Raw genomic sequence first — 27,996 nt, 5'->3', positions numbered from 1 at the left:
TCTGAGTTCAAGAAAAGCCATGACTTTATGCAAGGAACAACAAGCACGTAATGTAATTTTTTAGTTTTTTTTGTTATTTTCTAAATTCGATTTGATTTATAGTGATTTGTTCCATAGTTAATGTTTCTCCATTACTACATAATGGCAGATTAAAAAAGGCAATAAAATTCACATGTCGTTCAACGAAACTTTAGTAATAAAATTAAGATCAAATATTTTGTTAGAAAGAAAAGGTTTCTCGATAATAAACATTAAATATATTGTTTTTATTCCAGGTTGAAGTGGCAGTTGATAGGATATATATGGGCGCTCGGGCCGAAAAATTCTCGAATAGAGACCGCGTACCGGAAGAAGCATGGTTTGGCCGCTCACGAGGTGTCCACCTACTGAAGGTCACAAGGTCAAGGAAGGGAGTCCGTTGGACTCGCTCGAAGAGCAGGATCGGTCGTTATGGCGAAGCTTGGGGAGGCCTATGTCCAGCTGTGGTCATCTGTGAGCTGAACAAAGAAGAAGATATTTCAGTTGAATATATCAATACCAAACACATGTTTTTAAACGAATTTAGTTATAGCTCATGGACAAAAAACAACAAACATCACTTTTTTTATTAGACATTTATTACAATTTTATGTTTCAATTCTTGAGTTACATTCTCATATTTAACTAGTCGCTAAATACATCACCAATCACAAAAGCATAAAATGGCTAAAACTTGGTTAATGTCACAGGAAATATAATAATTTTTGAATTTTGTTTTGAAAACATTCTTGACATATGCTAGAAATAGCCTGTACTCGTTCATACAATTAAGATACTCGTTTAATGAATATAAAATAATACGTGAAGCAAAAACTTTGTATCCCTTTTTACGAAAATTGCGCGGACGGAGGAGTATGAAATTTTCCACACTTATAGAGAATATAGAGAAGAAGTGCACAACGCTAATTTTTTTTTTTAAATAATGCATAAAAGATACATTATATCAATAAAGAAAACATTACACACACTACATACCATGTATTTGACGCACACCCGCATGCATACTATTTATTATCAAGCTTTTGTTCTTGACGTCTGTTGTCAAATTGAGAATAGATTAAATATTGTTTGTTTTTGTTAATATTTTTTATAGTGTAGTCTTATTGTAGTCGAATTTCGACTACTGCGGGACCTCTAGTGAATATAAAATGCACAGATTTTACTTACACATCAACAGCACAAAACAAACGTGAACAAGGAAAGCCCGTGTCAACAAAAATATAACAAAAGGCGGTCTGTTGAAGGTACTAGGCGGGTGCGTAATGAAGCCATATCTTTAATAGCCACGATAAGGGCGCTAAATGTTTGCGCACACGCCAAATAATAAGCGGCCGATCATTTGCGAGGGGTTCGAAGTTTTGACGAGAAAAAAAAATACATATTCCCGACCCCGCTATGGTTGCTTATCGATAAATGAGACGGCGGAATGTGGTTGTGGGAATTGAATTATGTTGCGTAGTCGTTTCGTGGTAGCATGAATAAGTATCTACATTAATAATTGAGGAAAGATCTCACACGATCATCTGATTAAAACTAGGATTACATATTGCTGTTGAAATCGTCGTGGCCTAAAAGATAAGATGTCCGGTGCATTCCTATGTAGCGATGCAACGGTGTTCGAATCCCGCAAGCGGGTACCAATTTTTCTAATGAAATACGCACTTGACAAATGTTCACGATCGACTTCCACGGTGAAGTAATAACATCGTGTAATAAAAATTAAACCCGCAAAATTTGCGTAATTACTGGTGATAGGTCCTCTTGTGAGTCCGCACGGGTAGGTACCACCACCCCGCCTATTTCTGCCGTGAAGCAGTAATGCGTTTCGGCTTGAAGAGTGGGGCAGCCGCTATAATTATACTGAGACCTTAGATCTTTCATCTCAAGGGGAGTGGCGCATTTTCGTTGTAAATGTCTATGGACTCCAGTAACCACTTAACACCAGGTGGGCTGATCGTCCGCCCATCTAAGCAATAAATAAAAAAACTGATATACATACTTATTTGCGTTTAAATAAATATCTCTTATGCAACAAGGTACAGCATGCAAGTCTGTAAATCACATGAAGTCTGGGAACCCACAAGCCTCGGCCTAGCAGCTAGAGGCGTCAACTACTAGTTCTGTATAATTTGGATCTACAATAATTAGACCCGGTAAGTGACGCCGTGATCAGTTTTTTATAATATTTAGGATGGCATAACATCTTCCGAACCTCCTATTGAAACCAAATTGATTAACTTTCAGCATTGTTTCTATAGTTTATATAAAATCTTAACATAAAATTATAATTTATTTTCAAGTTACATGTTTATTTTCCAGTTAAGTAAATTTAAATGTTTAAACATTTAAATAATAAATGCTTATTTGTCTACATAATACAAAATAAGTATTTATAGTCTATAAATATTTAAATTAGATTGTTCAAATAAAGAATGAATTTTCATTTCATTAGAAGTACAGTCTTGCGTTTACTAAAAACAATAAATATACCACTTTATTAGTCGTGTAGTTGATATTTGACTAATCTTGACAAAATGAAATGACAAATGAATGAAAAAAATCTTTCGCCATAAATTCGATCCGGATTCAGTATAATTCTGGCTGCACACAATCAAAGCTGGTTTTCAGTCGGCTTAGGAAGTGACGACACGAACACACTGCGCGATGTATGTAATCTGAATTCAATCATATTGCTTAGAAATTAAATCAGTTATCTAGTTGTCAAAACTATCATAAAAAAATGTGAGCCGTCACGGGACGCCTGGCAGATGTAAAACATCGACATTATTTTGTAAAAGTAATATGCAGAAAAGAACAGATTGTGATAGGAACTAAATATGTCATAATGTTAAAATAAAATATTACGAAAAAATAATTTGTTTTCAAGTAAAACACAAGTTATGTGTACTGTAGTAAACAACTGTTTACACTACGGAGTATACACTATAGGTATACGAGCTCAGTTTAGCGAGAGAGGTGGCTTAACGCCGGATCGAGTGGGACAGAATCGCACAGTCGATTGCGCATGGCGACGCGTCGCCACGGCATGCGTCGCCACGCCAGAAATCGGTTTTACGTGCGGCTATAGATGTTTCACATCAATAAGATCTTCTTATTTACCTTTATTAATGGAACCCGACGTTATTTAATGTAAAATAAGTTATTTTCGCGTTTTACGGTAGTGACATACGCTCAAAAACGCGTTCCGAGTTATGATTGCTGATAAATTCCCGATAGATAGAGATATCGCCATTCCACGATATCGTTCTGCTTTACGGTTATTCGCTCGTAAAAACAACTTTAAGTAAAAACAAGTTTACAGCCGTCGTTTTACGCCATCTTTTATGTAACGCGGTTATTTTTACTGCCGCTACGGATCATCATAAGCGACGTAATTGTTTTATCGGTCGTTGGGTAATTTATTAATCTTCTATCGTAAATAGGCTTGACGTTATACGGGATGTACTTTAAGAATGTTAATTTCTTTAATGCTTGGGCAGAGCGAACAGTCTCCCGGCAACCGGATTCTTAAGTGATCACTGGAGTCTATAGACTACAAGAAGTTATGCAGTATGCCGATCATAGTGTCTCATTAGTGACTAGTTAGCAATCAGAATTTGAGGGCGTATTATGCATGTACTACCGCTCTGCTTTATTCTCTATTCTACTTCTAGCGTAACATATCCGCTATTTAAAAGGGGTCAAGACCATTAACATTATGCTTTCAAATCATCGAGTTTGAGCAGCCGATTAACATCAATGTCATACTATATGATCGATTTACTCATATGTTATAATAAAATATATATTATACGTCTGTATCTGTCTTTGAGTCCGTGGCCACAAGATGAACACAACATAGTACACAAACAGTGATATATTAATTTTTTATTCTCCTACCTAAGCTGATAGACTTGAGCGACTATGATGTCAGCGTAACCTAACAAGTAGGTGAGCTCATGGGGCTCAAACCTGATGACGTTGCTAACACTATCCCTAGCAAGAGCAGTGCTTCGCAGAAGCTACCGCTGGATCGGAAACTCGACCCACTCAGAAGATCCGGCGAGAAACTTAGTGGGCTGTGTTTGTGGGTTAAAATATATTAGTATTTCGTCTATTGAAAATACTGTACTCTACTATTGTAGAATAAATCAATAGGTAAACTCGGTTATTCTCTAAATATCTGTACATTAATAAATTTCAAAATTAAAATTCCAAATTTCTGCTTCTATAATTATGTAGCCATAAAATTAATATGTAAATTTGTTTGTGAGCTTTGGTTTCTATTTTTGAATAACATGTAACTAGTTCAAAGCAGTATTGTTGAATATTAAAATGTTTTGAATAGAGGATATCCAAACTTATGCAATGTAGATTCGTTTTAATAATAACAAAATTGCAAAAGCCGGCATCCGCCGTGTCGGGCGTCATCAAAACTAAATTTGAGGAGCGAGACGCAATCCCTCTTCAAATAATGGGAGGAATGACGAACAAAATAAACTTCACACATCCCGACCATAATTATAGACACACTGCCCAGAAAAACGTCCAGAACTTTTCACCGTAGCTGTTAATATATGTATTGTTACTTTTGGGTATTGGATTTTGAAAAATGTACATAATCTGATCCAAAATAAACAGGTAACTTTAAAATTTACCTTGCGATCAAAAAAATATGGCATGACTATCTGATGTACTTTTTTAACCGTTGAAGATTTATCGTTAATCTAATGCCAATTAAACGTTAAACAAAAACTGTAAGAACCACAACACCGAATTTAATAACCAAAATCTACAATTGTGAAATGTATACGCTCGGTTAAATGCTTCATTCTATCTGTCGGGAGTACAATAATGAGTTTTCGAATGTATTGTTAAGGTAGCCTAGCCCGGCTTTTCGTTTTTCATAAGCGTGTGTCAGAAACTAAATCGCCAGATGAATATTGTTTCAAACGGAATTAAGCACGCGCCGGAGGGACGGGGATCACTTATAATTGTTATTTTATTCATAGAAACAACAGTCCTACGGGACGTTGGATAGGTGAACAAATATTTTAGCTTGTCGAGCACCTTTTAGCGGGAACGATGTTTTGAATTATGCGTGTATCCCGTTTACATTCGTTGCGAAGGTTTTATTCGGTTTTACTGCGGGTGTCTTAATGTAAATAACGCTCGCTAATAATCACGTACACCAACTAAGCGATGTTTGTTTTAATTTAAAAATATATTCGATTAAACCAAGCGAACAAATCGTCTCTGCAGCTTAGTCTAGAAAATTCGATATATCCAAATCAGAAATCAAGTCCATTTAAATAGTGTAAATTTGTTTGAATTGGAGTTCAAAATATTTTCTTGAAAAGTACGAACTAATGTTATTGTTATTCAGTAAGTCTTCGTGTTGAAACTTGCTTTACTCATTTAGAAAATGTAAACGACCGTCTGAGTGCTCTGTACCTTGCTCTTCGAAGATAACCTTAATCCCGAATGCTTCTCGGACCTAATCCGCAATCATCCCGCAAATCCCGTATCATTAAGTATCGCTAAGAAAGCGATTCGCGGACCATTACCATGTTAATAACTTGGGGGAAATGGCGATTAATCAAGTTGACGTCTAGGTGGAGCTGGGAACGTAACTAACCTCCGTAGTGGCACCAATTTATGCATTGGTTTGCTGAGGTATAACAGCGGTTTGATCCTCACTCTTGTATTAATTTAGATTTTGAGAAGGTTGAATATTATTTATTTCCTTCAAAACGAAAAGGCTCTCAATACAGAATTTCGTGACTGGCACAAAAATTTCGCGTATGGCCACATTTACTTTAATAGAAATCCCTATACTATTTGTCTATTCCCTTTGGATTATTGAAGAGATTTAAGTTTACATCCAAATCTTCCATTTCTGGTTATTATTAAGCATCACTATTATATTTCAGTAATGCATACAATTATATTGTTACCCCGGTAAGAGTAACGCCATCTATCGCCGAATAGTCGAACGAATATCGAAGGATCTAGTAGCACCTAGAACGGTCGAGAAGTACAACGCCATCTATTGTCAGATAGCGAAAACACAATACTCGAAATGTGTGGAATATTCTCAACGATTCTCTATAAAAGCATTGCAGAGATGGCACGCAGTCTGTTAGTAATCTGAACTACTCGAAGCGAAACAGTGAACGGATCACCTGAAGTAAAGCGGAAGAAGCGAATTGAGAATTTTCAAGTGTTTGTTGAGTGTCTTAAGTGTTCTAAGTGTTGAATACAGTTTTTAGTTCTAATTTGGGGGAACAATTATTTATCCCGAACATCATCAATCCAGCACAATATTTTATGAAATTAATATAATTGTACAGAAAACGTAACAAAATGCGACTCGCGGCTGCGGTCAAAAAGCTGATATTTTTCCTTTTAATCCCTGTCAGATTATTTAAATTCCCACCTGCGAGCTCCTGCTCACCCATTTCCCGGGTTTTTATTTAACAAAATAAAACATAAAAATATCTCTCTGTATTTGTTTTGGACGTTGGGAATCCTTTAATTTTCGGCGTCGTTGCGTGACGTTTCGCCAGTGTGTCTGCCTGCAGTTTTAGGTCGCTTTGAGGAAAATATTTATTCACATTTTATGCTCGTAATACCGTGAGGGACTTTAATATTTTATTTTATTCCGGTGGACATCTGAGATTTTTCATGCGTTTAAAATATTCCCCTTTGAACAGATTACATAAAAGGATTTTAATTTTTTATTTTTTATAAATATATATGAACACAAGGATACTTCCTGTGTTTTGTGTTGTTTAATATATCGAGGGATGAAAGGATATTTAGTTTAAGCGACAATTCGCTTAATACGCGACTTTTATCTTTGTAATTAAAGGTACGTTTTATTTGGTATTAGCATCAACAGTTCGATGTTTATAATTGAACTTGAATTTTAAGTTTACTCCATTTAAATAGCTAGAGAAATTTTATGTTATAAGATTTTTTCCAAATTTTAAATGGCTCTCCTGTAAATCTATACTTAATTCTATAAGGAGGAAAAATTTGTTGTTGTTTGTTTGTATTGAATAGGCTCCGAAACTACTGAAACGATTTAAAAAATTCTTTCACACTATTCCCGAGCGACATAGGTTGTAATATTTTTTGAAAAAAAAAAAAAATTGGTGTCCTTACTAAAACTCCAATAATGTAACCCCAGGTTTAAAAACTCGACAAAGAGTTCGACGTGTAACCTAACCCATGCATCAGCTCGCTGAGTTTCTCGCCGGATCTTCTCAGCGGGCCGCGATTCAGATCCGGTAGTAGATTCATTCGCGAAGCAGCTGCTCTTGAGTTGTTAGGTCTGCTTCGGGTAGCTGTTAGCAAATCCCATCCCTCCTGGCTGAGCCTTTCCTCGCCCACCTGTCCGGGTTAAACTGGTAAGGCCTCCGGGCCACAAGCAAACCGTCAATCGTAACAAAATGTTGCATATTCTATTACACTAGAATTTTTATTGTTCCGTATAATGAGAACAGTGTGGATACACCATTGCGAACAGTTCAGCGGCTGGAATGTAGCAATTGTCCCGTTTGCCTTTATCCCGCGAATGTCGTTATACTTTTATTTGGTCGAGTCTACTTTAAATTCCTTCTCTCACTCGCTCGCTTTATGCGAGTTGTTCGCGTACGCTCATGTTCGGAACTCATTGTACCGCGAGAATGATGTAGCCTAGGAGCTAGCGATTCTTTTAATAGTATTTTATTTAACGAATTGCTATGTAAGCGAACGCAGCAGCGGCCTGTATACAAGATTGATATTATAAGATAATTATTTAGGATTATATTAGGGGTTAAAATATGAAATTTCCGATTTGCACTGAAAAATTGGAATTCGTTTTTTTTTTTGTTCAATTAACATATTTATTTAATCAAAATATCTACCATTATTATCTATGCATTGCTGCCATCTAATAGGAATGTAATTTCTGTCTTGCGATAGAACTCTGGTGATCTAGATTCTACAAAGTGCATGAAAGCATTGCCTCCGGGGAATAAAACTTTTTATAACTTAGAAAATTGTCCAAATCACGTCCAAATGTTAATCCGTTGGAGCAAGGTCTGGCAAATACGGAGGGTGACGAATGGTTTCTAATTGCACTAATGGCACAGTCGACATATGCTGTTATAGCTTGACCATATCGGAGAAAGCTATAGTGAATAACACCATGCTGAGACCACCAAACAGCTACCATTACCTTTTTATTGGTAAGCTTTGCTTTAGGACACTGTTGCGGCGTTTGAGCTTGGGTCATCCATTGCATTTTTCGCTTATTGAAATCGTAAAGAATCCACTTTTCATCACATGTCACAATTCGATCTAATATTCCTTCATTTCTGTATCGATTCAACAAGGCAACACAAATTTCAACACGCGTTTCATTCTGCAGATCAGTCAAATCATGAGACACCCATTTTTCAGATTTTTTTTATTTTATCGATTTGCCGCAAATGAGTCAATATTGTTGGTAAGGTAACATTAAACCATGCCGCTAATTCCTGGGTAATTTGGCTTGGATCGGTTTCCATCGTCTCTTTCAATTCATTGTTATTCACATGTGTCTTCCACGTGGTTCATTCTTCAAATCAAAATTTCCATCACGAAAGCGTTTAAACTAAAACCGCACGGTGCGTTCTTTAGCAGTCCCCTCTCCAAATGCAACGTTGATATTGCGAGCTGTTTCTGCAGCGTTAGTTCCGCGCCGGAAGTCGTATACAAAAATCACTCGAATTTTACCCATCTTTCTTGTCTATACTAAATAAAAAAATATTGAATTGATTTAGATACAATGTCGTGTCATCCGGTCAACTTACCCGTGTCATCAACAGAAACATTCACACCTCCTAATGGTCTGTATAATGAAAACAACTTTTTGAATTAACGTCGCAGTAAGTACTCGATTCGGTTTTTTTCCCCGTTCAGTCTTTGTATTGAAAATATAAAACTGTGCATCGCGCTTAAAGTTATGCGAGAAATTGAAAAACTCGTTTCAAAAATGATTTTCTCATTTCAAACAGCATGTTGCGATGTGCGCTCGTATTTTTTTGTCACATACGTAATAGTATGTACGTTTTAATGTTTTACAACTTCTGCGCTTTGAATTATTTATTATTCTTTGAATTTTTTTAATTTATTTTTTTGAAACTTTTGTAATTTTGTTTGTTGTATTAACGTACATACCTACGTGTGTTTCTGTCATTTATGCCTACTATCTACCACATTATGCGTTTATATTCTTTATGATATATTAACTGAGGTGATTTTTTTACTGTTCTAAATTTGAATTAGTGTATGATGATGGCAGCAATGTTTTTTCTGTCCCAGCATAATATTTATAAGTAGCTCGCGATTCCTACAAAATTAGATCAGTAGGTACAAGATTTGTAAAAAACTCGCCTAAATGCAACGATTACAGGCTGTGATCTCAATTGAACTACATAACACATATATACATTTTAATAATAATAACGCGTTTAGGGTGCTGGTGGTGCTGCCCCGCTTTTGTAGCGCATCAGGGATGTTTGCAGACGCGCACATAGATTGTTTTTACGCTACCATGCGTAAGAGGTGTGCATCTCTGGTAAGCAGAGTGAGGGGCAGCTCCAACAGTATCCTGAGCATGATCGCAAGCAGGCTGGACAGTGTATACATGGGTCGCTGTGGTGCCATGTTCCATGGGATGTTACGACAGTAATTCATTGTGATGTAAATATAACTACTAACATAGGTCTAAGTCTTATTAACAATTTATATGAGTCATGGTTACTTGCAATAAAAACATTATTATTGTTATTATTATTATTAATATAGTTTATTATTATATTATTACTATAATGTAACCGATAAATACACTACGTTTCATTTAATTATTGAAGTGATCCTTGGCCATCTGATGGTTGTTTAAGAGAGATTGCTCTTATTGATAAGACCGCCCACTGTACTTTTTGTATTTAATTTTTTAAATTTTTTTATAAATTGGTGTACCATAAAACATATTCTCTCTCTATTTCTCTCCCTTTATCTATCTATCTATCTATCTATCTATCTATCTATCTCTCTCTCGATTTTCAAAGTTAGAATGATCAAGAACATATTGACGATAACCGACAATTGACAATCGATAATTCAATAAACCACGATTGAGTTAACGAACGCACAAAACACAACCCTATCAATCTTTAAATTGAAACAGACAAGCCGATTGCGGGCGACACCTCGCTCACAGCGAGGCGAGTACGGTACAAAAGCGAGACCGCAACAAGGCAACCGATAAATCACCGCCAACTTCAAATAGAAATGTCATATTATTTCCACAAAAGATTTAACTCGAAAATAAATTATATTTTCCCCCGTTTTCCGTGCTATTGTTCAGCGACGTGTGGAAGCCGCACCACTCACTGACGATATTTAAAAAACCATTAAACGCACGCTTATAAATACAAACATGAAACAAGGCTTACTTAATGGCATAGAACATTTCATTTACTTGTACTTTTCTAAAGATATTTTTAAGAACAGATTAACCTATCAAGAAATTTTCAATAATTGAAAATTTTTCTTCTTCTAAAAAAAACTTATTTTAGTGTTAAATGAGTTTCCCGCAACATACTGACTTATTTTCCTTAATATACTGAGACCTTAAAATTTATATCTCAAGGTGGGTGGCACATTTACGTTGTAGATGTCTATGGGCTCCAGTAACCACTTAACACCAAGTGGGCTGTGAGCTTGTCCACCCATCTAAGCAATAAAAATAATAATAATGTTACGTGGCCCTCAAAGGCGCTCGCTATTAGGACTACGGCTGATTTTCATAACCAGCATAATGAGAGCCAATAAAAATACTTTAACTACAATAGATCTTTGTTGCGTTTGTATTCATTTTCGTTATGCTTTTATTAACATGATGTGATGTATTTTTAAAGCAATAAAAGTCATAAATAAAATAATTAACAGCTTCTTCCACTTGACTCCGCACAGAAGAGAACCATTCGGAAGTCTATAATTCTGTTCTTATGGATAGTTTGGAACTCTTGGGTGTGCGGAGGTCCTTCGCTTTCGACGGGGAATATTTTGAAGAATTGATCGAGATGATGATGTGTGGAGTAACGAGAATGGATAGAATACGGAATGAATATGTTAATATGTCTGTATGAACAGTCTGAAAGTGGCACCTGTGAGAGAGAAGCTGAGAAGTGCGCGTTTGGGATGGTACGGACATATGATGAAACGAAATGAAAATGAGGTTGGTAAGAGAGTGTTAACTATGAATGTGGAAGGATATAGAGGAAGGGGTAGACCCAAGAAGAAATGGATGGATTGCGTGAAAGACGATATGGGTAAGAGGGGAGTGAGCGAAGAAATGGTATATGATAGAAGAGTATGGAAGGAGAAAGCATGTTGCGCCGACCCCAGGTGACTGGGAGAAGGGCAGGATAATGATGATGGTCGAGATGATGATTTGGTGGTAGAGCGTGTTATGATACCGCACGGGTAGATACCACCACCGTACCGTATTTTTTCCGTGAAGCACTAGTGCGTTTCGGTTTGAAGGGTGGGGCAGCCGTTGTACTGTAAAGCTGAGACTTTAGAACTCATTTTTCAAGGCGGGTGGTGGCGTTTACGTTGTTGATGTCTATGGGCTCCAGTAACCACTTAACACCGGGTGATGCACTATAAGGGAGCCCGTTCGCTCGTCTGCCTACGACAAACAAAAAAGAACTTTAAAGTGACGTAACAGTAAGTTCTAAATTAGTTTTCCTATTATGTAATGATATTTATGTATATATATATTTTTGTAATAGCATTAACGAATAAAATAAGATCGAATATCCGTGCAGATAATTAGCCTTCTAAAAGTGAACTCGAGCTATCTCTTTTGTTATGATAACACAAAACAATCACTCGTAGTTACCTTTTATTTTTTTTCGGCTTCCCGATCGCATGTGTTTAGTAGCGGATCTCGTACCATAAATTCAGCGCTATTCTGATTTACAGCCTCGGGCTAAATGTTTGATTTGCGCTCGTAAATCGAGATAAACCTATGTCATGGGTACGTGGTAATATTTTTTTTGACACCGCCGCCTATTGATGCTTTTTATGATTATTTTTTTGCTTTTTTTATCGACTGTTGTGAAGTATCAGTTCGTCTCCTTGAAGACGTATCATTTGAAATCAGTTTAGCTTTACCTTCCCGATACTATCTTGATATCTTAATTTCAAGAATAATTTTTTTTCCTGTTAATGCTGAGAGCCTTGAGAGGCTATATCAGCGTAACCTTAACTAGTAGGTGAGCTCACGGGGCTCAAACCTGACGACGTTGCTAACACGAACCCTAGCAAGAGCCGTGCTTCGCAGAATCTACCACTGGATCGGAAACGCGACCCACTGAGAAGATCCGGCGAAAAACTCAGTGGGCTGTGTCTGAGGGTTAATTTACTCATCGAGCCCTTCGTCGCAAGCGACGGGTTTGACGAGAACGATGACCGGTGCTTCAGGTACCTAAAAGCACCGTTAGTGGATCGGGAGGATCCAAAATGACGTGCTTGGGACGACTTCGACTGCTTTCCATTCTGTCCGCACGATCGGGGATGTAGTTAGCGGCGGCCACGATGAGAGGGTTCTCGTGTTGTGCCGCTTTATTGAAGTGGCGCATCGATGCCGACTGAAGATACTTACTGATGGACTCTAAATCTAGGTCGTCATGGAGGTGAGAATCATACATTGTTTTTGGAACATGGAACATGCTGGACATTTGGAATAACAAAGGAGTCTTTCTTTGTAGTGAACGTGCGAACGCGAAGCTCTGTTATGATTTAAATATTTTAATTACTTAGATTTCACGGTTGATCTAGTGTTAAGTCGCCACTGGAGCCCATAAATATCAACGACGTCAATGTCGCCAGCCACCTTCAGAGAGGAGTTCTAAATCTCAGTTTTTACAGTTCAATGGCTGCCTCATTCTCCAAACCGAAACGCTGCCTGCCTGTTTCACGGTAGAAATAGGCTGGTTGTTACTTATCCGTATAGGCTCACAAAACGCCTTATCGGCAGCAATTACGCAAATCTTAGGCCTTAGATCTTTATTACACGATGTTAATCTCTCTTTCTGGTGGTGGACCTCTTGTGAGTCCGCACGGGTAGGTACCACCGCCCTGCCTATTTCTGCCGTGAAGCAGTAATGCGTTTCGGTTTGAAGGGTGGGGCACGCCGTTGTAACTATACTGAAACCTTAGAACTTATATCTCAAGGTGGGTGGCGCATTTACGTTATATATGTCTATGGGCTTCAGTAACCACTTAACACCAGGTGGGCTGTGAGCTCGTACACCCATCTAAGCAATAAAAAAATAAAAACCGTGCATCTGTAATTACTGACAGCAACCAATCAAGATCAGGTAGTCTCAATGCTCGTCTGCCTAAAATTATAATAAAACAAACCACGCGACGTGTAAATTAATAATTTAAAAAATCAAAACCCAAACACTAATCCGCAAATCCTCAACACTGCTCTAACACTGCTCTGAGGAATTATTCGAGATGATATCAACGTCTCGTTTTTACCATCGCACCGCCCGCCACCGGAGTAGAGTTCATCCATACCACCTTGAGCCACTGCGGTCATCCACAGTGCGTTTCCAGAGATCTTTTTTGCCACGTACCATCCGGCTATGAGCTCCCCTCCACGGTGTTTCCCGAGCGCTATGACATGTCCTTCTTCAAACGAGGCTTGTGGAGAGTATTAAGCGGTAGGCAGCGGCTTGGCTCTGCCCTTGGCATTGCTGAAGTCCAGGGGCGACGGTAACCACTCACCATCAGGTGAGCCATATGCTCGTCTGCCTACAAAGGAAATAAAAAAAAAGACACTAAAAACTTGAAACCGGCCCCAAAAAATACACATTTCATAATATCTGTAGTCGGAAGTAAAGTTATTGTTGCTATTAATGGATACGATTGTGTTCGCAATCGGCGTCGGCACCGCATATATAAATTCAGTAAACAGTCGCGCGTGTCGCACAGCAATGTCGTTAATTCGATGGCTTAAATCGGAAACAAACGATGTATTTAGCGATTAACAATTCGGACCGAACGTATGGTTTCGTTGTTATCATTAGAACAGCAGTGTATTTGAGCTGTAAACTTTTTGCTAAATAAAGTAAAAAAAAAAAAAAAAATATATCCTGTCACCACTCAATAAATTCAATATCACAGCTAATGTTGTTTTAATCCAAGATTTTGAGATCTCAAGTTAGAATTACTTATAGCAAAATCAAAGTGTAAGATGGTAATCTGCCAATCTCACTAGCATTTCAACTACTATTGAATTTTCGTAAGCGTAGTTAATGATATCAATTGATAAAATAAATACGAGATAGCATTGTGGTATTCTTAAATAATATCCTAAAGTAAATATTTTAATAAATTTATTATCATGATTATGTCACCTAGATATTTTCAGCTGAAGAAAAAATCTCCTTCAGTAGATTTTAAATATGTTCCATTCAATGTCAATTGGCTGGTCTTTCATTTAAAAAAAAAGCCTTGCTTATCTACCTAATCGCTGGTAGCTTACAGGACTATTCCAACTACGAGCGGACGGCTAGTTGACCTCACGGGCTCACCCTGAAAGGATTTGCTAACACTAGCGCGAGCAGTGCTCCGCGGAATCTATCAGCAGATCGGAATCGCGACCCACTGAGAAGATCCAACGAAAAACTCAGTAGGTTGCACGTCGAACTCTTCCTCATATTCGACGAGTTTGACGAGAACGGTGATCGGGAAAAAGGTGAACGCCACGAACAATTAAATGGTCTATCATTATTGATTAAATTTACTGGAATTCTCATTGAATATTTGAAAGATTGTAAAGGAATAGTCAATCGTGAAATAAGAAACCAAAACTGTGTCTCACTTCTACTCAATGACTAACATTTGGACAACATAGCCCACCACCCATAACAAGCCGCATTTAAAATTTAAAGCCGTCATCGCAATGCCAGCCACGTCGGCGCTCCATAGAACGGAGACAAGAAAACCTAATATCATATTGATGGGTTTGATTTTGTAATCGACGCCCTCTGTCGGTTTTTGTGCGTTATTTATGGCGCGGAAGATACCGATAGAACTGGCGGCGATATCATGAAATATTAAACGCATTACAACTGGCGTATAGGCCGGAAGATGAGGTAACGAAAAAACGACGGCTTTCCATTGCTCTGTATACGTTGGAATGGTATGGATATTAGCTTATTTGATTTAAAAAAGAATATTATTTATGATAAATTTGAAAAATTTTGTGCTAGAGACCAGATTTTAATCAATATTACTTATTGACCACATAGAAGTATTAAATAAAGCACGCATTAAAAGTTTTGCCAAAGATCAAAGTCACCTGTCAGACTTTTACCGTGTTTTGGCGTTCTGACTGCTAGCAACATTTTGGACAACATTGTACTTAAACTAACAAACTCCATGAAGGCCTTAAAATATAATAGAGAATTTTCTTCTTCAGTTGTAAATATAATATATATGTATGCTGAAACCTATCTCATATATACACTTGTAACTAATAAAATCAAAACAAATCGAATAGTTAAACTATCGCACCGTAATTCAAGATGATTCAATAAACAGTACACAATTTTAAATGAAACAAATAAATTATTTTATTACTTGTATTTTTAGTCGTTTGTGTTATACTCTACAGAACCATAAGTTCAATAGCATTAATTTCAGAAACATCCAAAATGCTATCCACAATATCCTAGCATACTGAGAGGGTAACAACAAAGTTCTGAATACCACGGAATATATCTCGTTTACGAATCACACAAGTTTATTCGTTCACTTTTATCGCAAACACTGGAGGCGCGTTAGCAAAAATGATTTATACGATTTATCATAAATAAGTTATTTCGATTCCATTTAGAAAACTATTGTTGAATGTACGCTGTTCTCTTTGTGGCGTTCCGTGATATGGGGAGAGGGAAAGTTGTTCAAATTTTGTTTGATTCCAATTTAATGTCAGCGTCTACTAGTATATTTAATATTTTGATGATCACTTTGTTGGTGCAACATAATAATAAAATAAAAATAAAATAAAATAAAATTTTCATTATCCTTATTTAAACTTTACTTTATTTAACAATTATATGCAACATATTACAGGGCCTTATTCTAATAATCTACTAAATTAGCGTTAAAAACTATATAGGTAGGTAGGCTAGGTAAAAAAAAATTAGGTAGGTAAAATTAGGTACAAAAGCGGCATTCAACATAATAAATGGGCAGTTTTAGTTATTAGCTTATTTTAAAAAAAATCTTTAGTTTTATTCAATTTACCTTTGTTACATACGAGCCGATCTAATGAGCAATGATGACTTTTAAAAATAAACAGATTTCAAAACACATATAACATGCGACGAGAACCATTTAAGTATAAACATCAGTAAGAAGCTCTCAGCAGAAAAACAATTTCGAACACAGGCCCAATATTAAACCGAAAGAGTTATTGAAACGGGTCCGTAATAAAGTATCGACAGGTTCCTCACAATGTTTCTAATATCATTTTAATCTACATATTATTCCAATAAGTGGGTTTTCCTTTGCCAATATTGCGCCCGAGAGTCGAGTGGTCGACCCTCGCGCAAGTTTTTACCTTTTATTGTTTTATTTATAACTTTGTGATTGATGACGGCTGAGAGAGAGCTCGCCTTCATAAATATTGAGGTTAGACTCATGCTGGGATAGTTTTCGTACATTTCGTTTGGGAACGTGTGAAATGATCTACTGAGATATCTTATTGTATTTCGGTTTTCGCGAGTCGTAGATATTGTATAATTAAAATACTTTATACGATATCTATTGCTTTTTTTATTGTCATTGTAAGGTCGATTTTTTGACTATATAACAGTTTTCTTCATGGCTTCGGACTCGATTACAGTCGTGATAATAATCTAATGGTACAATTTATTCGTTAGTTTGGCTTTGCGAGTGATACCTTTATTAGTACTTTTCTGAAAGAGGAATATTCATACGTTTCATTCCACGCCCTGGTCGGTCGATGCGAACCAGATATCGTGTACTCTGGACCACAAACACTGCGTTATGTGATACAATCAACAGAGCAACACGTGACCAACGCAGTGCCATTTCAATTCAATAGCGAATTGTGTTTAAATAATATTTTAGTGATCGTTTATTGGTAATGCTTTTTCGCAAAGAAATATCACGTTTTACAGTTTTCGTTAGCGCATATCGGTTTGTTTATTCATAAATTATTTTTATTATTCAATCGTAATTACATCTTTACAAGCTTTACTCATTTCGCTGTTTTGATTTTGTTACACTCTATATTTTCTTTGTTCAAGAGAACATTCGCCTAATCCGGCTAATCTCTGGAGCGGCTGGGCTGATTTTGACGGGAATTTCACTAATAGATAGCTGATGATATAAGGAGTAACTTATGCTACTTTTTTTAGAATAGCTTCACTCCGCGGTGTCACCCGCGGTACGACAATAATCGCGGGTAACATCGCGGGACTCAGCTACATATAAATAGGCCGGGTGTCTTAGATATTAGACTTCAGACGCTTCGAAAAACGCTTCGCTTAGAATGGAACAGCCGAAGAATTTTAATAAAATCGAAAATTCCATATCAATAGAATCATACAGGGTAAATATATTTAAAATCAAAATTGCGTTTCACTGTACATTCTGTCGTTTCTCGTGGCTTTATAAATCGGATGGCAGACCGTGGCACGCAATGGTTATTCGCGTTTTAAATTCAACCGAGCGCAATAACTGCGGGCGGCTCGTACCGCACGAATTTCGACTCCAAACCTAATATTTCCTGACCTATACAATTTTAAATGGGTATAGGATTTTTTTTAAACGATAGCGATTTAAACTTTAAATATTCCCATTATCGCGACATTCAAAATTTTACTGATAGGTACTGCTGTTACTTTTGCGTCATATTGTTATTAGGGTAATTATCAGCCCGCACAAATCACTACATAGGCGGCACTGAAAATTTCGGGAATTAACGAAGTGACACAACATTACTATTTAAAAATTTATTTATTGCTTTTCGAAGTATTCTCCGCGAATTTTGACACATTTTTCCATACGATGGAACCAATCATTGAAGCAACCATTCCATTCGGAAGTTGGGGTCTCCAAATTGGCCGTTTTGTAGGCGTCCACAGCTTCTTCAGGTGATGAAAATCTCTGTCCACGCAATTTATTCTTTATTTTAGGGAAACTATAGAAATAATTAGGGCTTAGGTCGGGGCTGTACGGCGGATGGTCTAATAATTCTATGTTTTCTTGCTCTAAAAACTCTTTTGTTCTGTGCGCGGTGTGAGAACTCACATTGTCGTGATGGAGGATGATGCGGCGGTTGCAGTTCTCTTTACGGAGTTCAGAAACGACCTGTGGCAAACAAATGCTAGCATACCATTCTGCATTAACCGTTCTTTGTCCCTCAAGAGGAATAGTCGTAACATGGCCGGTTTTGGAAACAAACGTGGCCACCATTTTTTTGGCAACACTCCGTGAACGAACAATTTTTGTTGGCTTTAACTCATTTTCGAACACCCAAACTCGTGACTGGTTTTTTGTTTCGGGTTCGTACGCGTATATCCAGGATTCGTCATCTGATACAATGTTGTATACAGCTATTGAGGATCCTGCGTGCAATCTTGTTTGTTTGTTTGTTTCGAATAGGCTCCGAAACTACTGGACCGATTTGAAAAATTCTTTTTCCATTAGAAGCCGACATTGTCCCTGATGAACATAGGCTACTTTTTTTTTTTTTTTTTTTTTTTTGTTTCATGTGTGTTTTAATGTTTCCGAAGCGAAGCGAGAGCGGGTCGCTAGTATTTTTAATAAAATAAAATATGTATACTATTTATTTGTATATTGAACTATATTGTTTCTTTAAATTTCAAGAAATGTCATTGGAGGATCGTAGTGTTTCGTCAGTAAACAGCAGATCTTGGTTCTAATCAAGTTAGCCACCACTGATCTAGACACTAATTTCATACTCTGATATGATAATATGAATGTCGTCACCCAGTTAGAGACATGAATGTAGACTTACAATATTCTCTACTAACAATAATAAATGATTTAGTATTAATTGCGCCTATGGCACATGCTACAAGGCGTGTATAATTACTGAGTTAAGACGCTGTTGGTTTCGTAGTAATTCGATAAATGAAAAGGGAATGTTACTTTTTCGCAAAACAAGCACTGTCTCTTAATATTTATGACAACTCTAAAATTTTATCTCGTAAAATCACGATGCAAAATACATCTGTATATAACCACACGAATCGGAGGCAAACGAACCTCGCATTTAAACAGGCCATCATCATAAAGGTGGTTTCACAATGCTTCGAATGGGGTTGTCGTATCTCTCGTGCTATAAAGTGGCGTTCACAAAGAGAAGTCCGCGCAGGCCGCCGACCGATATCACAATGCGGCAAACGACGCCGGCGCTTCCGGTTCCGACGCTAGATTTATGCATGTCGCTTCCTTTGCCACATGCGTCGCCCGTCTACCCTCATTTACACAAAACTCGAGTTTTTCAAGCACCTTTACGCGGTAATGTAGGGCTTTTGCTGTTTTCTGATATTTTGATTTGTTTCTGCGTCATATTGTAGAAACAGTTAGATGAGATAATATTTTCGTATTTCATATACTCGAGACTTTCGAGATTTAAGGTACTTATGTAAGTTCCAAATACGCTTAGTTCTAAACGTTCAATTGCATTGTTGGGCTAATTCTTTTGAAATTGCTGGCGGATCCCGGCTTATATCTTCTTTTCCTCCACCTTATCCCACGAGGAGGGGTCGGCACAGCTAATTTTTCTCTTCCATTCTCTTCTATCAGCCGTCATCTCCATACTCACTCCTCTCTCTCTGTCTCATATCATCATTCACACACTCCATCCATGTCTTCTTCGGTCGACCTCTTCCCCTCTACCTTGCACTACCATTTCCATACATCTCCTAGTCACATGCATCTTCTCTCTACGCATCATATGTTCATACCACGGTCTCGGGTTACAACATCAGCAAAATAAAACAGGCGTAGATCTCTTTTAAAGTATAACTAAAATAAGTAGTATAACGATTTAAGCCTTTCTTATCCTTACCTCAGTCCGGGTATCGATTTCAATCTTGTATCCACTGGATAAAATGCATTTTATTGTGCTTGCAGGTATCCTTTCGAGTAGTCTGCTCCATCAGCTATCGGTTCTGGGTTATTAGTCGCAGTATGCTGATCCTTAGTCTATTTACTGTAAAAATTCAATAATATTTAAATCATGACGCTCCGTTATTGTTGGATTTTTAACAAATCATTAAGTGCCACAGAACAAAGTTATTGAAAAAATTTATCAATAGGTAAACATTAAAAACATTGTACTTGCTAATCTATTAACAAGGCACAGATAATTAGCTTGAGAACGCACGTCAAGAGGGTGAAGAGAACAAAAAGGGAACTCGTACATAATAGAGCGTCGGCCGCGGATCTTGCTTCTCAGAATATCTTAGTAGTTGTACTGCTATCACGTCATGTTAGTCAAGTGCGGCTCGTGTACGACGAATTCGATCCTGTATCGAATAAATCAATCATGGCAAATTATTTCTACAATTCATAAGTCATATGTTATGAGAGTTCATTAAGTTATTAAAGACAATATTTTAATAATTATGAGAATGAAAGAAAGGGCAATTTAATATTTTTATAAAAGTAGTATCTGTATTTTAAAGCCCAAGTTTCAAAACTTGTATCTACGATTATCAAATTGCGCTTTGGTAAAGAGTTATTAACCTAATACAAGAGGAGTTTGCCTTAGTTTTCTGTTCGCAGCTTTTATTCTTCATAGTGCTCGAAGTTTTCTTAATCTCTTCTTCCCACGTTTTTTTCTTTTATCTCTTCTGGTTTTTTTTTACTTCGGGATTTTACCACATAGTGATGTAAGTATTTTGACCACTTTTCTTCTCGTGCGGCTGTATATGCAATATATCAAATATGCAAAACTATTATTTACTACCATTTTACAATTTCATTTAAAACAAAATTATCCATAATAAATTCAATAAATACCCATAAATCTGAGCGAATTACCATGTTCTTAAGCGAACCAATAAAAGCCCAATAGTTCTTCTACTATTTTTTTCTAGATTTTCTTGCTAGCTAATTCTAGCTCAATAAGAAAACATTTTTAAATTTGTAAAAGTAAGTATGTGACGGGTAACATAACAATAGCCATCTGAGGCTTTTATTTTATAACAAAAATCGACAAGTACCGCAAGCATGTATTCGTCCCAATAAGCCCGGACACTTTGCAACTCTGAAGCAGTTTCATATAAATTTTGTACAACAAACCTTAGCTGGCGTTAACTTCGTATCTTTGTCTGTTCCTCATGCGGTGGCAGGTGGATCTGGGGGCGGTTGGGGAGGTAGGGAAGTTCCAACTAGCTTTGCGGATCAATCACGCTATAATTGTTTCTCTTAAAATTCTACTAAACTTGAAACTTACTTAACGTTATCTATAATGGGACTAATTTAATTACATTCTAAGTTTTGTTGGTTGAGGTTAAATAGAAATCAGAACGTTTCTGAATAAATCGTAATATATTTATCCAGTTCTTAGTGAAACTATACATGTTCTTATTAAAATGTTTCATCACGAGCTAGTTATGAAAGTCCAGAATACTGACATCATAAATATATACCTTAACGGTAGGCAGCGGCTTGGCTCTGCCCCTGGCATTGCTGACGTCCATGAGCGACGGTAACCACTCACCATCAGGTGGGCCGTATACTCGTCTGCCTATACTGCAAAAAAAACCGTTTTACGTACTGTGCACCTCTTATTGTAAATCAAAGTAGTAAATCAAAATAAATAAAAAATGATTTGAAAGCATTTAGCGATTGATTGCTTCCCGCTTCCGTAGGTTTAACCCACGATTCCCTACAAGTGACCCCTGGGTGGTGCTAAACGGGAGCCGAATACATAATCGGTGGTAGGACCTAGTCCGACTGGCTGGCGACCACCCTCCAACTAGAGTCCGCCGCCAAATAGCCTAGCTGTGTTCCGGCGTGTGGGTTGGAGAGCCAGTTTTATTCCTTCCCTTTCCTCTTCCTTGTTCGGGGTGAATCTTGATGATACTTGGAACATGCGGAGCAGACGTGCGTGCAAGCTCGCGGGACGTGATTGTTTGACGGGGGTATAGGGAGACCCAGTGAAACGGTGTTCGCCGCCGCCCGCCGGTCAGTTGGGGACCTGAACCCGGGTGTCACTACTAAACTCCGCCCCGGGAAGCTGTCCCGCCAACCGGTGTAAAATCCTGTCGTGCGGTCGTCGTGCCGGAGTCGGAGACCGGAGTGGATCCCGGCGACCGCACACAGGGTGGACTGGGGGCCCTTCCATGCCCTGCGTCAGTCTCTCACGCAACCCGTGGTCAAGCACGTACTGTGTTCCGCGCTTTATTCAGGTATTGTCATGATTTTGCCTCGAACTTCCTACCCCACCCAATCCCACTCTCCAAAAATAATAATAAAATGATAGTTAAAAAAAGGAAAAGGGTTTTGTCGGCGATGCCCCATTCCACATTTAATGTGGATTTCAGCAATGTAAGGGGCCTACATAGTAACCTCGACGCCGTACACCACCATCTTGAGACGGCGCAGCCTGCCCTCCTTTTTCTGACGGAGACACAGATATCTGCTCCGGATGACACTTCGTACCTTGAATACCCCGGCTACGTATTGGAGCACAACTTCCTGCGTAAAGCCGGGGTGTGTGTATTCGTCCGGGCTGATGTCTGTTGTCGCCGTCTACGAGGCCTCGAACAACGGGACCTGTCCATCTTGTGGCTGCGCGTAGATCACGGGGGTTGTACCCGAGTCTACGCGTGCCTGTACAGGTCCCACAGCAGTGATGCAGGTTCAGCTCTGATAGAGCATGTGCAAGAGGGGACTAACCGCGTGCTTGAGCAGTACCCATCTGCGGAGGTGGTGGTTCTTGGAGATTTTAACGCTCACCACCAAGAGTGGTTGGGGTCCAGAACCACTGACCTCCCGGGTCGGGCTGCCTACGATTTCGCCCTGGCCTACGGCTTCTCCCAGCTGGTGACACAGCCCACCCGTGTCCCAGATATTGAGGGGCACGAGCCCTCTCTGTTGGACCTTCTGCTGACCACCGATCCGGCCGGATACAGTGTGGTGGTCGACGCTCCACTTGGATCGTCTGATCACTGCCTTATCCGTGCTGCGGTACCGATCTCTCGTCCTGGTCGTCGAATGACGACCGGGTATCGAAGAGTTTGGCGGTATATGTCAGCAGATTGGGATGGGTTGCGTGAATTTTACGCATCCTACCCATGGGGGCGGCTCTGCTTTTCCTCTGGTGATCCTGACGTCTGTGCGGACCGACTTAAAAACGTGGTGCTTCGGGGGATGGAACTGTTCATTCCTTCTTCCGAGGTGCCCGTCGGGGGTCGCAGTGGACCCTGGTATAACAATGCCAGTCGGGACGCTGCACGCCTCAAGCGGTCCGCATACGCGGCATGGAATGATGCCAGGAGACGCCAGGATCCTAATACCTCAGAGGAAAGGCGGAAATTTAACGCCGCTTCTAGGTCCTATAAGAGGGCTATTGCCAGGGCGAAGTCGGAGCACGTTGCCAGAATTGGCGAGCGACTGAAGAGCTATCCCGCCGGGAGCCGTGCTTTCTGGTCGCTCGCTAAGGCTGCAGAAGGTAACTTCTGCAGGTCTAGTCTCCCACCACTACGCAAGTCTGATGACAGTCTGGCCCATAGTGCGAAAGAGAAGGCTGACCTTCTGGTCAAACTCTTCGCCTCGAACTCGACTGTGGACGACGGGGGTGCCACACCACCTGCTTTACACAGTGTGCAGTCAGGCGGGAACTCCAACTCCTGGACGTCCATAAGTCGAGTGGGCCGGACGGCATCCCTGCTGTGGTTCTGAAAAGGTGCGCCCCTGAGCTGACGCCTGCGCTAACGCGTTTGTATCGCCTCTCTTATTGCACTAACAGGGTTCCGTCTTCATGGAAGAACGCCCACGTCCACCCTATCCCCAAGAAGGGTGACCGGTCGGACCCATCGAGCTATAGGCCTATCGCGATAACTTCCTTGCTTTCCAAGGTGATGGAGCGAATTATAAATATACAACTCCTGAAGTATCTTGAAGATCGCCAGCTGATCAGTGACCGACAGTACGGTTTCCGTCACGGTCGCTCAGCTGGCGATCTTCTTGTATACCTTACTCACAGGTGGGCTGAAGCCTTGGAGAGCAAGGGCGAGGCTCTTGCTGTGAGCCTTGATATCGCGAAGGCCTTCGACAGGGTCTGGCATAGGGCACTTCTGTCGAAGCTACCATCTTACGGAATCCCCGAGGGTCTCTGCAAGTGGATCGCTAGCTTTTTGGATGGGCGGAGCATCACGGTCGTTGTAGACGGTGACTGTTCTGATACCATGACCATTAACGCTGGCGTTCCACAAGGTTCGGTGCTCTCCCCCACGCTTTTCATCCTGTATATCAATGACATGCTGTCTATTGATGGCATGCATTGCTATGCGGATGACAGCACGGGGGATGCGCGATATATCGGCCATCAGAGTCTCTCTCGAAGCGTGGTGCAAGAGAGACGATCAAAACTTGTGTCTGAAGTGGAGAGCTCTCTGGGGCGAGTCTCCAAATGGGGTGAATTGAACTTGGTTCAATTCAACCCGTTAAAGACACAAGTTTGCACGTTCACTGCGAAGAAGGACCCCTTTGTCATGGCGCCGCAATTCCAAGGAGTATCCCTGCAACCTTCCGAGAGTATTGGGATACTTGGGGTCGACATTTCGAGCGATGTCCAGTTTCGGAGTCATTTGGAAGGCAAAGCCAAGTTGGCGTCCAAAATGCTGGGAGTCCTCAACAGAGCGAAGCGGTACTTCACGCCTGGACAAAGGCTTCTGCTTTACAAAGCACAAGTCCGGCCTCGCGTGGAGTACTGCTCCCATCTCTGGGCCGGGGCTCCCAAATACCAGCTTCTTCCATTTGACTCCATACAGAGGAGGGCCGTTCGGATTGTCGATAATCCCAGTCTCACGGATCGTTTGGAACCTCTGGGTCTGCGGAGGGACTTCGGTTCTCTCTGTATTTTATACCGTATGTTCCATGGGGAGTGCTCTGAGGAATTGTTCGAGATGATACCGGCATCTCGTTTTTACCATCGCACCGCCCGCCATCGGAGTAGAGTTCATCCGTACTACCTGGAGCCACTGCGGTCATCCACAGTGCGTTTCCAGAGATCTTTTTTGCCACGTACCATCCGGCTATGGAATGAGCTCCCCTCCACGGTGTTTCCCGAGCGCTATGACATGTCCTTCTTCAAACGAGGCTTGTGGAGAGTATTAAGCGGTAGGCAGCGGTTTGGCTCTGCCCCTGGCATTGCTGAAGTCCATGGGCGACGGTAACCACTCACCATCAGGTGGGCCGTATGCTCGTCTGCCTACAAGGGCAATAAAAAAAAAAAAAAAAAAAAAAGAATTCGAGGAACAACTTTCTAAACCAGAATCGAAACTTTAAAACCGAATGATTGTTCTCATCCAGGTTGGAACGATATCAAAGGGAAACTTTCAACGTGCTTACCACCGAAGCTGTTTGTACTGTTGTCTAAGTCACTATAGATACAATTTGAATACTGCTGTATTAACTTAGTTGAATCTGAATCACCTTTTTTCATTTGACATCAAAATGAATACTGAGATAAATCTATCACGTCTAATACCAGAAACTCAACTTAACTTTTAAATCGGTAAAATTATGTTAACTACTAGCTGTCCCGGCAGACTTCGTAGTGCCTCAATCGATAAATAAAAGACACACCAAGGGGACACATCAAAGGAAAAACAAAATTGTTTGTTTTTACATAATTCCGAGCTTGTTTATATTTTCTCATCTTTTAAACCTGGACTTCCACGAATAATTCAAGATCAAAATTAGCCAAATCGGTCCAGCCGTTCTCGTGTTTTAGCGAGACTAACGAACAGCAATTCGTTTTTATTTAAATAGATTATATTCATTCGTATTTGTGGTTCTCTAAATGTTCATATAATTGAAGTATATACATGATAGGAAATCGATAGGTATGAGATACAATAAAGGTATTGTGGATAGACAAATTGAATTAGAGCAGAAAGCTGAGCAATGCCGCATTAACCTGCATGCCTCAGCTCAAGTGGCTCTAGAGTCTAACTGAACTCCTAACTTAACACAAAGGCGTGCCATTCCGTCTGGCTACACGAAACTTACCTTCGTAGCTCTTTAAGAGGGACTCGAACATGTATTCGACTTAATACTAAACTAATTGTGTTTTCTTTTCAATAGCAATGAATTTGTGGACATATCTGCATATTTTGAAAAAATAACAGAAAATTCTTTAAAAAGAAACAATTTGTAATATACATACAATGATGATATGGATACTTCAGAATGAATGAACAATAAAAGAATTAACTGCGTTTTCTGTTATATAATAAAACAACTCCCTTAATCTCTTTTAAAATGAATACCAATTAAAAAGTAAGCAGTATTAATAAACTATACAAAACTGAGCTGTCTTTTTACTGAATTTTACCTTTTACTGACCTCAATCTATGAAACTAAAGAAAATCCTTTCTAAAAATAAAAAGAGTTTTAAATCATAAAGATTTTACTTTACATATATACCCGGAAAGACTAAAGAAGAAATAATGACATAATAATATTATTGATAACTTAGGTCAATGACCGTCATCAAAATTTTACAATAAGCTAGAGTTTATTTCTATACCAAATCGTGCTATAGTCGATATGATTTTGTAACAGATATTTATTTAGAACTAGCTGACCCGGCAGACTTCGTAGTGCCTCAATCGATAAATAAAAGACCTAAATTAAAATTAAAATAAACAAAAGGAATCCATCCGACGGGGGACACATCAAAGGAAAAACAAAATTGATTTTTTATTTAATTCAGAGCATTTTCATATTTTTTCTTTATTTATTTATTTATTTCTTCTGTTTTTTTTTCCTTTTAAACCTTCACGAATAATTCAAGACCAAAATTAGCCAAATTGGTCCAGCCGTTCTCCAGTTTTAGCGAGACTAACGAACAGCAATTCATTTTTATATATATATAGGTAGATTAATCTAAAATTTATTCGACAAGAATATTACGAATAGAAAAAATTAAATGTAATACTAGTAATTGTATTACATCTTAATTAAATTCAAACACCACACGCTGTATTTAGTTAAACATGTGTAGAATAATTGCTTAAGCGGCATCTCACTTAGCTTTAGGCCTTGTTAAGGGTCCGACGGGCCGCTTGTGAACTTCTTACCAGTAAGATAAGAGGTAGTTTGTTGTTCACCGCCTAATCCTATCCTAAGATAACAGTGTGCAATTAGCATTTTCGGATGGATGTGTTTACAGCCCTGGAGGCATATTTGTGAAACATACACTGTATGTCTGGGTTTGATTATCAGCACATTCAGGGATCAGTCAGTGGTTTGTTTTGTTCATTATTACAACATTAAGCAATTACATTATATTCCAATTCTATTTCTAGGAAAAATCTAGTGTTCCTTTTTTCCCAACTAAATAACTTTTTTTATAATCAATATAATTAGTTACTCAAGTGAAATTTTGGTATTTTCGATTTTATAATGTTTCTCTGCATTATTCAATTATTCCTATTTTTAATTTCAAAATGTTGTCAACTATAGCACTATCGTTTATATTACCTATGATTGAGCTGACATTTATCACTTACCTTCATGTAAATTCGTCGATATTCTGAATCGGCGATTACTTTATTGGTACAACTAATTAAAAAAACATTTTAATAC

General features: G+C 38.8%; 1 long non-coding RNA gene across 1 annotated transcript; it reads right to left on the bottom strand.

The window, feature by feature from the left end:
- Window positions 1-287: 287 nt before the first annotated feature.
- On the bottom strand, window positions 288-21,422 carry LOC119629389 (uncharacterized). The gene is made up of 4 exons (XR_005245398.2): window positions 20,917-21,422; window positions 20,592-20,696; window positions 20,237-20,380; window positions 288-497 (listed from the first exon to the last, which is right to left on the bottom strand). It is a non-coding gene; the product is annotated as an uncharacterized LOC119629389 (long non-coding RNA).
- Window positions 21,423-27,996: the final 6,574 nt, after the last annotated feature.

Source organism: Bombyx mori, chromosome 13, assembly GCF_030269925.1.
Source record: "Bombyx mori chromosome 13, ASM3026992v2".
Taxonomy (NCBI): Eukaryota; Metazoa; Arthropoda; class Insecta; order Lepidoptera; family Bombycidae; genus Bombyx; species Bombyx mori.
The sequence above is the reverse complement of the archived record's forward strand: the minus strand, read 5'-3'. Positions and strand labels throughout refer to the sequence as shown.